This window comes from Catharus ustulatus, chromosome 3 (assembly GCF_009819885.2).
Source record: "Catharus ustulatus isolate bCatUst1 chromosome 3, bCatUst1.pri.v2, whole genome shotgun sequence".
NCBI lineage: Eukaryota > Metazoa > Chordata > Aves > Passeriformes > Turdidae > Catharus > Catharus ustulatus.
In genome coordinates, this window is record NC_046223.1 from 10,734,388 (window position 1) to 10,748,127 (window position 13,740).

The following is a 13,740-nucleotide window of genomic DNA, read 5'->3' on the forward strand; positions in this document are numbered from 1 at the left end:
AGCCGCACAAGACTGAAAACACTTTAAAAAGTACAGAGAAATATCACACACTTTTATCAAACTGCCGAGGTAACTCACCCCGATAACAACCCCCACCCCTCAGTAACGCCGCCATCCACAGGCAGGCAATAAGCTGTTCTCTGATTGGTTCATCGTCGGAACAACAGGAAACCATGGATTTCAAACTGTTTTGGCTCGGGACTGGACCAGCATGATACTAGGTAAGGGCAGATATCACATTTTTGTCCATAGATTAGCCACACCGGAATATTGGCCGCATTTCCGGGTTTCCACCAAAATTTTAGTCTTCTTGCTGCGGCTTGTATTCGTGAAATTACTGTACTCTGTAGACACCACATCCTTTTGGTTGGGCTACAGACTGAGACAAGAGGCAACACTGTGGTTCCACAGTGCATTGTCTGATGGGCACCTCCAGCAGTTTCAGTAGGCAGCACGAAGTGGCCTAAGCAGATCAGAGAAATCAGATCCAGTAACCTCGCTAAGGCACCTTTGTTCTTTCTGTCACTAGCTCCAAGCACAAAACACCGGTTGGACTCAGCCACTGGTTTTAATTTAAAACATACACAGATTTTGCTGAATATTATCAAGTGGAGCTTTGAAAAGGGAGATGAAAAAACACCTTCTATTAGTCACATGTTAAAAGCTGGGGTTTTTTTCTCTTGGAATAGGTCTGAAACCCTGTCAGCTCCAGAACCTAATCTACTCTCTTGGGCTATGGGAGGTTATCAGACAGGCCTCAAGAAGGTACAGTAATTCCTAGAGTTATAGAGGCCCTCTAACACTGTTGCAACTAAATATGATTTACCACTACAGATAGTGTACCACAATGCATGAGGCAGCTTAGCAGATGCAATCCAACAGTGCTTTTAGCCGAAAGAATTTTTTTTAATGCCTAAAGGTCTTAAGACAACCTAAAACACACTGTCAGTCTAACTGAACTAGAGATTTGTGTACCCTTTGGCGTGGAATAGCCAAAGATGTTCCAATCTTGTGCCCTGAGCAGAGGCAAGGCAGCTCTGCTTCTGCTGGGCAGTGATGCCAGGTCACTGCCTCCCTAACCTGGCAGGAGCCAGGCACAGTGGCTCAGAGCCAGCTTTGTGCCCCCTGAGGACTTCCCTGAAAATGAGGCACCCTGCTGCAGTTTTTAACCCTGACAATTTGTAGACTCAAGTACGAGCAAAAGAGGGCTTGGCTGGGGCTGAAAGGCAGAAGAACACGATCATCTCAATCAGGAAAATCGAACATACCTGGCAAGAAAGAATAACACTGCAGCGCAGCCTTCAAGACAGATTTTTCAAGGGAGGAGAAGGAAAACAGCCATGAATCAGTAGGAGAAATACGACTTTAAAGCTCTAACAAAGGGGAACAGATGGGACCATAGCGAAGTGCGCACAAACTTGAACTGGAATAGCTGCCCTTAATAAAACCTCTCCAAATATGAAAGCTCCTCAGACATCTGCAATTAAATCCCCTATTAATCCTGACTATATTTTAAAGGCAGTTGAGGCAGGCTACTAATAGTGCTATCGACAGTCTGGAAACTATACCAGGAGGACAGAGGTGGTGAAACAGAAATGAGAAGAGCCAAAATATAGACTTAAAACCCAGGATGACAGCGCTGTTTTTCCACCTCTCTCTCTACATAATTAAGATCCTCCTGTAGGTTTTATCTCTAAGTGCTGGAGGGGGCTAGGGCTTTAGTATTTCTGACTCACCCTGATTTCTTACATGCTCACAGGAATGGAGATAGGGAAAGTATCACCACTTCTGTATTATGGAAACCTTGCAATTAATAATTGAGAATCTTTTTATCTCTCTCTTCCTTTTTCTTTCAGAACTAGAGTGCTCTCTTCAGCTTGTTAAGCTTAGTTCACTCCCACTGATAATTCACTAGAGATCATAATTTATGGACAATTGAAGCTGCAGAAACATCTCTTAGAAGGAATAGAGCAGATCCATAGCAACAATTCTTCAGGGGAATATTAATCCCCAGCTTTATGTAGTGCTAAGTGTACAATAGTAATCAGAACTTGAGTAGAAGCTGCTAATCATTGAGGGAAAAGGCTGTATAAAGAATTCATAATGGAATTAGCCTGCGGCAAACAAAGAAAGACAAAATTAAATCAGCCATCAAATTGCACCAAGGAATTTTAATTTACAGGTTAATGTAGGATTATGTAACTAATCACAGCTAACATTTTCAATGAACAACCAATAAAATTCAGCTCTTTTTTTATTCCTGCTAATAGTATTCCAATAACACACTTTTATCACCATATAATGTGTTAAGAATGATTTTCAAAAATTCTAAAAAATCTTCCAAAAAGCATTATGACCGAGCAATCAATGCAAAATGCCGGCTTTAAGTTAATTAGCATAAATATACATCTAGATGATCTACTGCTTGTTTCAATGCAATACAATAAAGTTCCTTGGAGTCTGCATGGGACAGATTTACATAACCAAATGTGCATAACTGTAGCCTTAAAATATATGCATGACTTCCAAAGAGGGAGATACAGCAATACAGAAAGTCTCCAAATTAAATAAGTCAAAACAACTTCTGAGTACTAAAGTGCACCACCTAATTCTAAATAAAACCCTTATTATAGTTTTTTCTATCAATACAGCATATATATCCTATGACATACGCACAAAGGATTGCTCTAACAGAGTTTGTGCTGTTTATAATATGAACATCATAAAAAAGAATAAGGTTTCTGGGATAAAAAGTTGATTTGCTTCCCCTAGAGAAAAAAACAAAGACCTTGTATTTGACCCAGTTATATTTTGATATTGGCCAATGCAAGGATATTTTTAAAAAGACAGAAAGAAAGGAAAATCTCTGTCCAAAAACATGTATTAAAAAAACCCACTCGTTCCCGTATGCTAATACATAGAAAAGACTCGCATAACTCTTTGCACGTTTTTAAAGGGAAACACCAAAATTATACCGCATGCTTCAAAACACATCAGCTTAATCAAAAAGATCTTTTTTGCAACATATGGCAGCATGAAAATTTTTATAAATGGAGTAAAAAGCACTTTCATAAGCTTTACTTCACTTAAGAGGAATGCTGGGAAGAAAGGCAACAGCATTCTTCCTGCATATGTTTTTCTTGTTCTGAACAATGTGGGAAAACCTCATTTTACTTTAATCTAACAGTTCATTTTATGGAAGCAGCAACATTCTGCCCATTTATTAGCACAGAGGGCTTGGGGTTGTGGGTTGTTTTTTTTTTCCCCCTTCCTTTTATAAAGTCTAATTTTAAGATGCACACTTCCAAAAAACATTATGGTGTCAATTGCACTACCCTTCAGCAATCCTGTAATAACTTTATTCAACCATTTCTAATTATAATTATATTTTCAATTCCTTTTAGCTATAGAAACTCTTTATCAATCAGAGCACAAGACAGAAAATTACTTTATTACAGCTACAGCTCGTTAGTCTGAGTGCTCTTAATGAAGCAGCCTCATAATCAGATGAAAATCATGCTGAAGAAAACTTGCATCATTAGTCTGGGCCTTAATTACCAAGAAATATAGTCACTAACAATGATACTCCATTTCATGATATGGTGCATGCACCTTCTACAGTACTTGCAATTAATAATTCCACAGACTGCTACAGAATCTTTCTATTTATTCATAACAATGGAGGGGAAAAAATTCTAAATTTAATTGAGCGGCTCCAAATGCACTCTCTCACTCTCTCCTGCTCAGATTAAAATGTCAAAAGGCTAATATTCTATCTTACAATAATTCATCATTTTAATTACATATTTTATGTGTATGGAATGTCCTTTTTATTTTTTCTCCTCTTGATCATTTAGGGCGACATTTTGGGGGGACATGTGTATGGAAAAAAACCTTTCCTTGTATGTTGGTGGACCATGCCACACAGAGTTGCAATAAAGAGAAGAAAAAAGCATTTAATTTCCTTGCTTGCCAGTGAACGAGGATAAGCTCCAGACATAAGCACAAGACATTCATTTAAATTAATGTCCTTCATCCAGTACACTTATCAGTGAGGATGGAAAGATTCTTGAGCGAGGAATATGTTGATCCCTAAAATCCTTTATGAATATGATCCATCGTAAGGTTAGTAAATTTTATACCCAAGCCTCTCCTAATCCACTGCATTTTCTGTATTCTTTCACACTGAATGCTCATCTGATGTCTCCAGTAAGCTTCCTGCACACGAGAGCATGAGGAAATGCCGTGAGAGTCCCCTTCATCCAGCTAATGAACCCGCTAAAAGATCAGATCACAATCCTTGACACCGAACACCTGGAGGATATTTCGCTCTAATTTGCAGCATGGCAAATGATTCCACAGCCGTCAGTGGGAACGTTCACACCTCACAGTAGTGCCCCTGAGATTGTGCCTGCTCCAGCTTTCTCCCTCCTCGTTCACGCTGAAGCCCGGCAGGCTCCCGAGGGGGACAAGGAACGCGTTTTCCAGAGGATCCACTGAGGTAGGGAGCAGGTCCTGCTGCTCTGCCAGCTGCAAAGCTGCACTTCGGAAACTGGGGATTGCACTCCACATCAAAAATACCTGACATTACGATTTTTGTAAAGTGCCCAGTCCTTGGCTGCTCAGCTGCTATCTAAGTCACATTAGAGCAGAAGAGATTGCTCTGGAGTTGTTACCGAGCCTATGATTAATCTCAAGGGCATAAGCTAAATAACTCCCTTGCACCATTGAATTTTCTAGCACTCACACGCTGCTGTGCTTTCATGCAAGCACTTCAAACAACAACTACCCATTAGACGGGCTAGATGAACTTGCTGTAAATATATTCAGCATATCCTGCTTCCCGGCACTGTTGCTGCACAAGGCATCCTCTCTGCATCTTCCCATGATCTGCTGTATCTTCCCATGATCTTTGATAAATCATTGGCATCTTTTGAAGCCTTTTGTGTCCCCTCCCAACACAGAAAGTGAGCTCCCTTCTCCTGAAACAGAAACTAAGAAGCTCTCCGCTCTGTTTTTGCTACCTCACATATGTGGCACAGTTGAGGGCTAGTAAACAAAAGAAGGAAAAATGAAAATCAGCTTAAAGTTCTGTAAAACAAATCCGTAAGTAGATTGAATGAATAAATAAATGAAATAAACAAAAAGGCTTTCTGCCCAGTCTCTCCTGCAATTCTTATTTTCCTATCGTCCTGCCACACCTCAGTATTTTTTATTTTAGCAGAATTTCTTTTACGTAATTGCTTCAAGAATTTGCATCTGGCACCAGCAGTTGACAGCGACAGGAGAGTGACAAGATGGACTGTTGTGGCAATTCCTATGTTCCTACTACATTCCTAAGCTGTGTTTTTTGGCACTGAATATGGTAAAAATAAAAGCCAGAATATTTAGAAACGTGACAACTGGAAAAAAAATATTCTTAAACCTTACAGCGCCTTCTAAAATTGCGGAATAAAATTAATTTATAGCATGACTATAGCTGGCCAAAAAACAGGGGCTCACAGTAAACCAAATGGGGTAAAAAACTGGCTCTGCAAGCGGTTCTGAGGTTTTGGCTCTGTCCAACACTTATAAACTTATTGTATAACTTACCGGCAAGAGAGCAGCATCAGACTGACCTCCACTTGCATCACAGAAATTACACATTCATTGTCTTTGAGGGGAAAATGTTCTTATGGTACCATATTAATATCCTTTGTGGGCTGGGTTATGAATCAGCATTGGCAGCCACCTCCGAAGCCGCCTGCCTGCCAGCCTTCCCAGCTGGAAAACTGGTAACGCAGGAGAGATGTATACAGAAGGGAAGTGATGGTTTCCCAATTCCGAATTGATTTGTACATGAATCCGCTCAACTTTAAAGTGCCCCAACGTGCCAAAAACCCGGTCCAACGATTCCATAGGATGGTGAGCGCACCCCGCGTGGGCTCGTGGTGAACGGCAGCGTTTGTGCACCCCCAGCCCACGCAGGCAGCGCTGCTCCTCGCGGGGGATGCGACGCTTCCATGGAGGGAAAAGTTTGGTCTGGCTAAAACTGGGAATTTTTAAATTATTTTTATTTTATTTTACTCTCCCCACACACTCCTCCACACACACGCACATACTCCTTTTCTGCGCCGGGCCCCTGCAGGGAGAGGAGAGGGCGGTGTCCGGGGCGGTGTCCGGGGCGGTGTCCGGCGCTCTCCGGCCTCGGGGCAGCCCCGGCCGCTCCTCGTGCCTGGGGGCCCGGCGCCCTCTGCCGGCCATCCGCCGCAGCGGCACGGAGCGGGGGACGTGGGTTCGAGCCCCGGCTCCACCGCGCCCCGCGGCTCTCCGGCCCTGCGGGAGTGCTCGCAGCGCAAGCCTAACTAGTGCTTCCCGAACAATCAATATAAACCACCGCGCCGCCACTCGGGGTACAGCTCTCAACCTCCATCTATAAGCATCAAGCAACTGGGACAAGCAATAATTTCTATCTGCCGGTGCCAATTATTAAACAGTAAGAAACTGCTTCAGTAGGTGCAGGTGACCAACTGTCCCCAGGCCACCTTCCCTGGCAGGAGGAGAATCACGACTGGGCTTCAGCAGGGCTGGGTGGCAGAGCTGGACCCTGAAAATCCTCCCAGACCATCCAAAGATTGGAGCAGCGGTGCCACAGGTTTCAAGCACTATTGTAATCTCAGTCACAAGACGTCCACCTTCAGATCTTCAGGCCTTAAACCTGGAGGAGGACATTCATTGATCAACACAGAGAGGAACTATTGTATTTTACCTGTCCAGGTGTTTTCTGTAGTCCAAGCCTCAGCTTCACAGCTCACATCCCTGAGCTACGGTATCAGTCTAAGTCCGGATTTCTTCACATTTTCTCTTCTTAATTCTTTTTCCAAGTGACAGTTGTGTATGCTTACTCCTCCTCTTCTTCCCCCCGAAAGATTTGTCCCTTTCTTAGAAATTAATCCCTCAAGGAGAAAACAGGATTAGAGTGGCAGAGCCATGGTTTTGGTAGTAGAATAGCTGTGTTTTCCTAAACTCATAAATCCAACCCACAGGTACAAGCCATTGGTCTGAGTTGCCACCGAGCTGTTCCAAATGAGCACCATGCTGCCCAGGTTCCTTGGCCACGCACCCTCCTCGGCTGCACTCCCTGTGAGCCGCCAGGGCAGAAGCTCCAGAAAAACACAAGGAAACTCCAGACATGGAGCCAGACTGCTGCAGCAGTAGGAAAGACAGTTTTTCCTCAAGTAAAGACATGCCAAGTCTCTTGGTTCCTGTGCCTCTCACTGAAATTGCCTGCTATAAAATACAGGTGGAATGTAAAATGCAGTTAAAAAAAAAAAAAACTAAACCAAGACAAACAGGATTTCCTGACTTTTCCTTGAGAAAGTAGGTAGGACTGCACACAGGGTCCTTTTCTAGGCAGAGATTACAGGTGAAGGGCATAGTCCACCTAAATGGAGAGCAAAAGGCAGCTAAGAGAATATGAAACAGTGACAGTTTGATCAGAAAAAGAGGCCAGACATAAGACATCTTGAAGAAATTAGAGTACAGCTATACTGTGTGAGTCACTGGGTAGATACAATCCACTTCCACATGACCTATTCCACCTTTAATGAAGGTATAGCAGCTACAGCAGCAGAGATGCCATGTGAGATGCCTGCACTTCCCACAGGAAGACCTTTCTTATCCCCATCCAGGTTTTGCACTTGACTTCAAGGCACCCCTGCCTGCTCTAAGACTGCAGGACATCCCAGAGACCAGGGCAGAAGGATGGGCCTGGAGGGTCCCCCAGGTCTACCCAGCTCTGGACAAACTCCCTGCCTTCTCAGGGCAGAGGGCATGGCTGCTCTCCTCTGCCTCCTCCCAGCTGGTGGCCACAGTCACTCAGGCTGTGAGCACAAGAGGGAAGTGCAAAACTGATCTACAGTGACCCCCAACCCGGCAAGGCACCCAAACCTCTCCTTTTCTCCAGCCTGCAAGAGGCATTGCACAGAGGCGTTGCAACTGGCCACCAGTCAACCACCAACAAGGTGCACAGTGTCTTCTCCTCCTACACCACCATTCCCCTACCTCCTCTCTTCCTGCATTTAGGCAAGATTCACTATTTATCTTCGCCATGTGCTCTGGGAGAAGGGAGCCATTGCAGGATTTTTTTGGTGGTGGTGAGATATTATTTTGTTTGTATGTTTTCCAAAGCCAGTGGGCAGAGGGTAAGCCAAGCCCATGCAAGTGTGCAGCCACACTGCTGTGAGCTCCCATCAGCCCAAGTGGCACATTGCTTGGGGACACTGATGAAATTCTTGGGATTCCGCCTGATTGCACAAAATGCCCCTGAAATTGCCAGGTCAGGAGAAAAGGTGCAGTGCAGGAGGTGACAAACAGCAAAACCCTAAAAGACCAGCCAAAATCCATGACCCTTCCTGTTCCTATACCGCTGCCCATGAAACAGGAAACCTACCTCACACCCTTCAACAACCAGAGATGGAGTGCACAGATACTGAAGGTTTATCAGCTCTTCCTTCACAAACATTGACAGAATCACCCCCAACCTATATCTTCCAAACACTTTTAAGACTCCTGCCATATGAAAACATTTGGGAGTTTTTTGCTGGCGTTGGATGATTGTTTTTTTCCCCTTCTTATATGATGACGTGGTTTATCTTATTTGCTCAATGGGATCGCTGCCTTTCCACTGAAGAGCCTATTTTAAATATCAACAGAGGTTGGTATTTTAAGAGTTATTTAAAATGTCACCAGTCACAGAATGTTTAATTATTGCAAACATCTTTCAAAAAATTCCACCGTGGGTTTCTTGCGCCAAGTGATTTATTTCGGATATAATTTCTGTTTAATTAATAGGGGATTTCGCTCTGACCTGGAGGGTGTGAGAACCAGCAGAGAAGCTGGAGTTGTGTCGAGTTAACATTAAACCTGCTTGTGCCTGTTGGAGACCGAGAAGGAAAAAAAAAACAACAAATCAGGCTGGCACTTATTCAGGTGCTGCGTCTACCCAGCAATATTCTCATGTTGATTGCAATGGAAAAATTGTAAAGGCAAACAAAACTTGGGGGAAAAAATTAATCACCAGGATATGAACACTGTGCTTTGTTATTTATTTTAACTATGTATATAATTTGCTATAGAGTATAATTATCCCTAATTTCAGGTGAGATAGTATCTGTTATAACTCTTTGTTATTCATATAAGCTCAGAGAGAAGTTTCTCAATCAGTCTGGCCTGAATTTCCATACACCTTGAGAACAATTGGAATCAAGGAATAAATGGCTATTTTGGGAGGGGCAAAAAAAATAAAAAAGCACCTACTTTTAAAAAAAATTACTAAATTGGAAAATGCCTAATCTATGCTGCTCAAAACACCAGGTTACATCAGAACCGACTTTAATATCCTGTAAAAATCTCTTAGTATGACGCATATACAGCTGTCTAATATTGCTGCTTAAAATGTCTCCGCGTTAAATAAGATTCTATGCTGTAAAATTTTGCAAGGTGATAAAACAAAAAAATTATATAATAAATATAAACCATCTGCATTTTTTAACAAGCCATTTGGAAATGGATTTAATTTATATTTAGAATTGTTTTGAAGTGTTCTCTTTTGTGAAAATGTCCCAGTTACAGTATATTAGGTTTTCAGTAGAAAGATTAAAAGAGCTGACGCACAAATAAACATGCATGCACACCCAGAGCAATTTCCAGAGCTATGAGAGCATTTGATTCTTCAAGGATACTACAGCTGGCTTTTAGTCACATAAAAAGGGTTAGTGTGTGCAATCGACAGCTCTGGAAAATGGATTCATGAACACAAAAATGCATTAAAACAACATTAAGATTTTGGCAATAATCAACATAAGCCAGGAAACTGAGCTTCAGGCTGAACTCGCATCCTTAACTCCTTCCACGGTGCTTGCTGAAAAGGTTGGTCATATTCTGCAGGAGGGGAAAGCCCATCCTGGAGCTTTTAAGCATCACAGCAGAGACACCAAGGGGAGCCAGGACTCAACACAGTCAGGGCAAAAGAGAGAATGATGATTTTTGGTATGACCTAGCTCCTGTGGCATTGTCTCCTTTAACAGACTCAAATCTTATGTCACAGGTCTGTTTAGCCTGGCATCGCCACTGACAAAGCTTTCCACTTAACTCCTTCGTGTTACTTCTGCTGCCATGCACTCCTACCTCCGCTGCACAGGACGCTCTCGAGTGCTTCCTGAGCATTTGTTTTCAGCAAACCTCCAATGTTGGTGAAACAGGGATGAGCCAGCACTGTTCAAGGATCTCAAAATTGTAAAAACCTTTGTATGCCCTTGCACTCCTCGCCGGCACCTTGGGCCCCCTTCCCTCTCAGCTTGCCATCAGATGCACATTAACCCCCCAAAGCTTAACTCAATCTGTGGGAGGCTGGTATTTGCCTTTTTGAACTCACTTCAGTTCAGCAGTCCCAAAAATCATAGGTTGTTTTTATTCTGAGGAATCCCACTCCTAGAAGAACTGATGGTTTTGGCTATTTTTGCATCCTATTAGTATCCTCCCTACAAATCCCTTCTGAAGATTAAAAATCGATTTTTTCCCCCCAGTATATGGATGGTGGTATAGTACAAACAAAAATCTAAAAAAAAATTTTTTTTAAAAAAGGGCATTTTGTGCCAGACCAAGCAGGTAATGTATAAAAAGGATGGGGCTGCAACCACTTCTTTTGCCATTCCTTCTCCAGTGGAGCGACATCTACCAGGAAGCACTACAAAGTACAAGAAGCTACTTTTTAAAATAACAGGCATTATCATGCCTACTAATAAATATCTGAATGGTCATTTGTTTAATTTTAAATCATTCACTCTATTAATAAGCAAATGCACTATTGACCAGATATCAAATGCAACTCTTCTGCCTAAAAACAGCTACTGAGAATGTTAAGTTCATCATCATTAAGAAAAGTCTTCTATTGGACTTTTATAATTTAATTACCTAGTGCTAACATCTGATCAATGACATCAAAGTTTAAAAACTTTGCCAGGGATTTTTCAAATACACACCTCTGGACAGAAAACTGCATCTACAAGCCCAGCATTTTGCCTTGTTTGGTGCCTAATTGCCTTCCTGCACAAATTAATGTATAGCTAAGAGAGATCTACTACTCTCTTTGCTGTAGGATACACAATCCAAATTCTCTATTCCCCCTCTTGTGTGCTCCTTCACAGCTTCTCTGTTAGCATTATCACAGCTCACTGTTTGCTTGAGTATTCGAGTTTGCTACTTGTTTTGGTTTTTTCTTTCCTTCACAGAAACCCTTCCCTGCTCATGCAGCCTCAGGAATGTCAGGACTCATAAGGAAATTTCTGAAATCTAATTATAAACTTGTATTTATATTTTCACCTTGCAGTTTTCAAGCTGTGAGGGACAGGAAGAATTCTTTTCTACCTCTGAAATTGGGAAGTTCTGCCAAAAATATTTACACAGCTGGCACCTCATCCCCAATGCATGAGATGGGGCAGTCATCTCCAAGCAATTCCTTTTTCCCTTGCTATGTAATTCCTCTGCTCCTTTTTCTTATTTCTGGGGACTTTGAGTTTGTGGTTTCTGACCTGAAAAAAAAATAAAACATTAGAAACAGAGAAACTTCATATCTCATTTCTATCTATTTCCTCTCTCAGTGTTCACTCACGCAGCCAAAGAGAAAGGAAATTGTATTTCCAGAAGAGAGGAAGCATTTAGAGAGTAAAGCATCATCCTTTGACTGTTTTCTTGATTACTTGGTTCCAGATAAGAATGCATGCCAAAGAAAGAGTAGCTGCCCAGGGAGCTGGAGCTCTTCAAACAGAAAAGACATTGGAATGGCAAGATGACAAGACATTTCCAGCAGGAAGTTAGTCTTACAAAGAACAGTTTCTCATGTGTTCCCTAGCTGCCTATTTTCAGCATCAAAATTCCCCAGAAGCGGTGATGTTACAGCACCCACAGTGTCAGAATACGAATTTTAGACAAGGACTGGAGAAGAGAGAAACTCCTATATTAGGAAACTATTTTGTCCTTTTTTTTTCAGATCTTCAGAGGCATACAGAGAGCAGGTTCCAAATAACAAACAAAATCATAGATCTTTTTAAAAAAAATACAACCACACCATCAGGGCATTAAGCAGGTTTGGAGGTGTGTAACACCAGTGGAAATCAATGAACAGGACAACCTAAACCTATTCTGAATAATGGACCAAGATAAGGCACAATGCTGTTTTCAAAGCAGGATTTTTTCCTTTGTCAGTAAAAAAACAAACAAACAAAAAAAAAGCCCGACGAAACATCAGTTACAGGAGTTCAGTGCAGAACCATTCAGCACAAGGCTGCAACACTCAGTGCAGAAAAACAAAACCCCAAGTAATTCTCATATAGCCTGGTGTTTCTCCAACACCCCAGATCTCCTCTCTCAAGAGCATAGACATACACACACATGCACACTCGCACTCTCATGACCTCACCAATAATCCCTGTCCTAAGAATGCTTGAGGCACCACGCTGGCAGCCTTGGCTCCTGTGAATGTGGGCTAAGCCAAGATCTAGGTCTCCTTCAAAGGCTCTGGAGGGACTCCAGCTGGGCTTGCTTCAGGGGGCATATCGGCAAATCCACATTGCCCATCAGAGAAATGTTGTTCAGGGGAACACACATGACTGATTTGCTCACACAGGTTGGGGTGTTTTCATGTCCAGCTCTACAGGTTTTATGTTGGAACACAGGAAAAAGCCCAAGCCTGCATCCACCAGTAGTAATACCTCAACAATAAGGAAACTGACATTTTTCCCTCAATATCTAAAAATCTCATTTCTAGAACACACACTGTGTATCAGTTAAGCTCAGGCAAGACTGAAGTGCAGCCTTTTTTGGCCCAGCTCTAGTTCAGTACTAATTCACTGGGGCTGCTGGCAGTCCACTGGACAGTCACCCAAAATTGGGATAGTCACTCAAATTCTCACAGATTCAGGCTCTGCCCAGGGACAAGTGGGGAAGCTGCAGTCCACTGCAAAAACAAAATGGGGAAAGATTGCTTATTACTTGCCTCTACATTCTTAATTTACAGAGCATTGCATTGTAGAACACTCTAAAGTCCATTGATGGACTGTTGCACAGGACAGAGCAAAAAAAAAAGACATTTCAGGGGCTTCCTCTTTTCTTGACCAGGACCAACACATGAAGGATTCTCCTTTACCTTTTCCCACCCTGGGTTCAGATCCAATAATGTATTATTCCTCTTCTTCTGCCCCTTTCTCCTCCGCTACGTCTTCTACTGGTGTTTTTCTCCTTCGTGCTGCAGTAGAGACAGAGGATATTGATGAGGTAGTAGTTGGAGCAATTCTAGTGAAGCAGCTTTTCAGATAATTTTTCTCAACCTTGATATTCAAACCATTCCTTTTAACACAGAAAATAGATCTACTTGCCCATATATCAGCATGTATTTTAGTAGTCACCGGAAAAGTCTGAGAGCTAGGAATATTTGACAGGAGCCCTGATTTCACTCTCTCTCATCCATTCTCTCATGAAAAGTTACTTGCAATCATTATCTTTGCTCTGAGAGTGCACATGTCTAATGGGCGGTCAAGACTGCAGCAGGAAAAACAAACGGTAAATTTCAGTAAAAGCATTATTACAAAATCTAGTCAAGCATTGTAAATAGAACTGCCATATTATTATTGAGAAAAGGTGTAGTGCCCATGCAAACTACATATTTGATTAGGATCTGAACTCTTTGCTGAACCATGAATCTGA

The 13,740-nt window shown here is 42.3% G+C and overlaps 1 long non-coding RNA gene across 1 annotated transcript in view; it reads right to left on the reverse strand.

Annotated features, from left to right (window-relative positions):
• Positions 1-13,274, reverse strand: part of LOC116994509 — a 56,712-nt gene extending 43,438 nt beyond the window's left edge. Inside the window, exon 1 of the long non-coding RNA XR_004417505.1 lies at positions 13,184-13,274. This is a non-coding gene — a long non-coding RNA (uncharacterized LOC116994509). The remainder of the gene's footprint in view (positions 1-13,183) is intronic.
• Between the last annotated feature and the right edge of the window lie 466 nt (positions 13,275-13,740).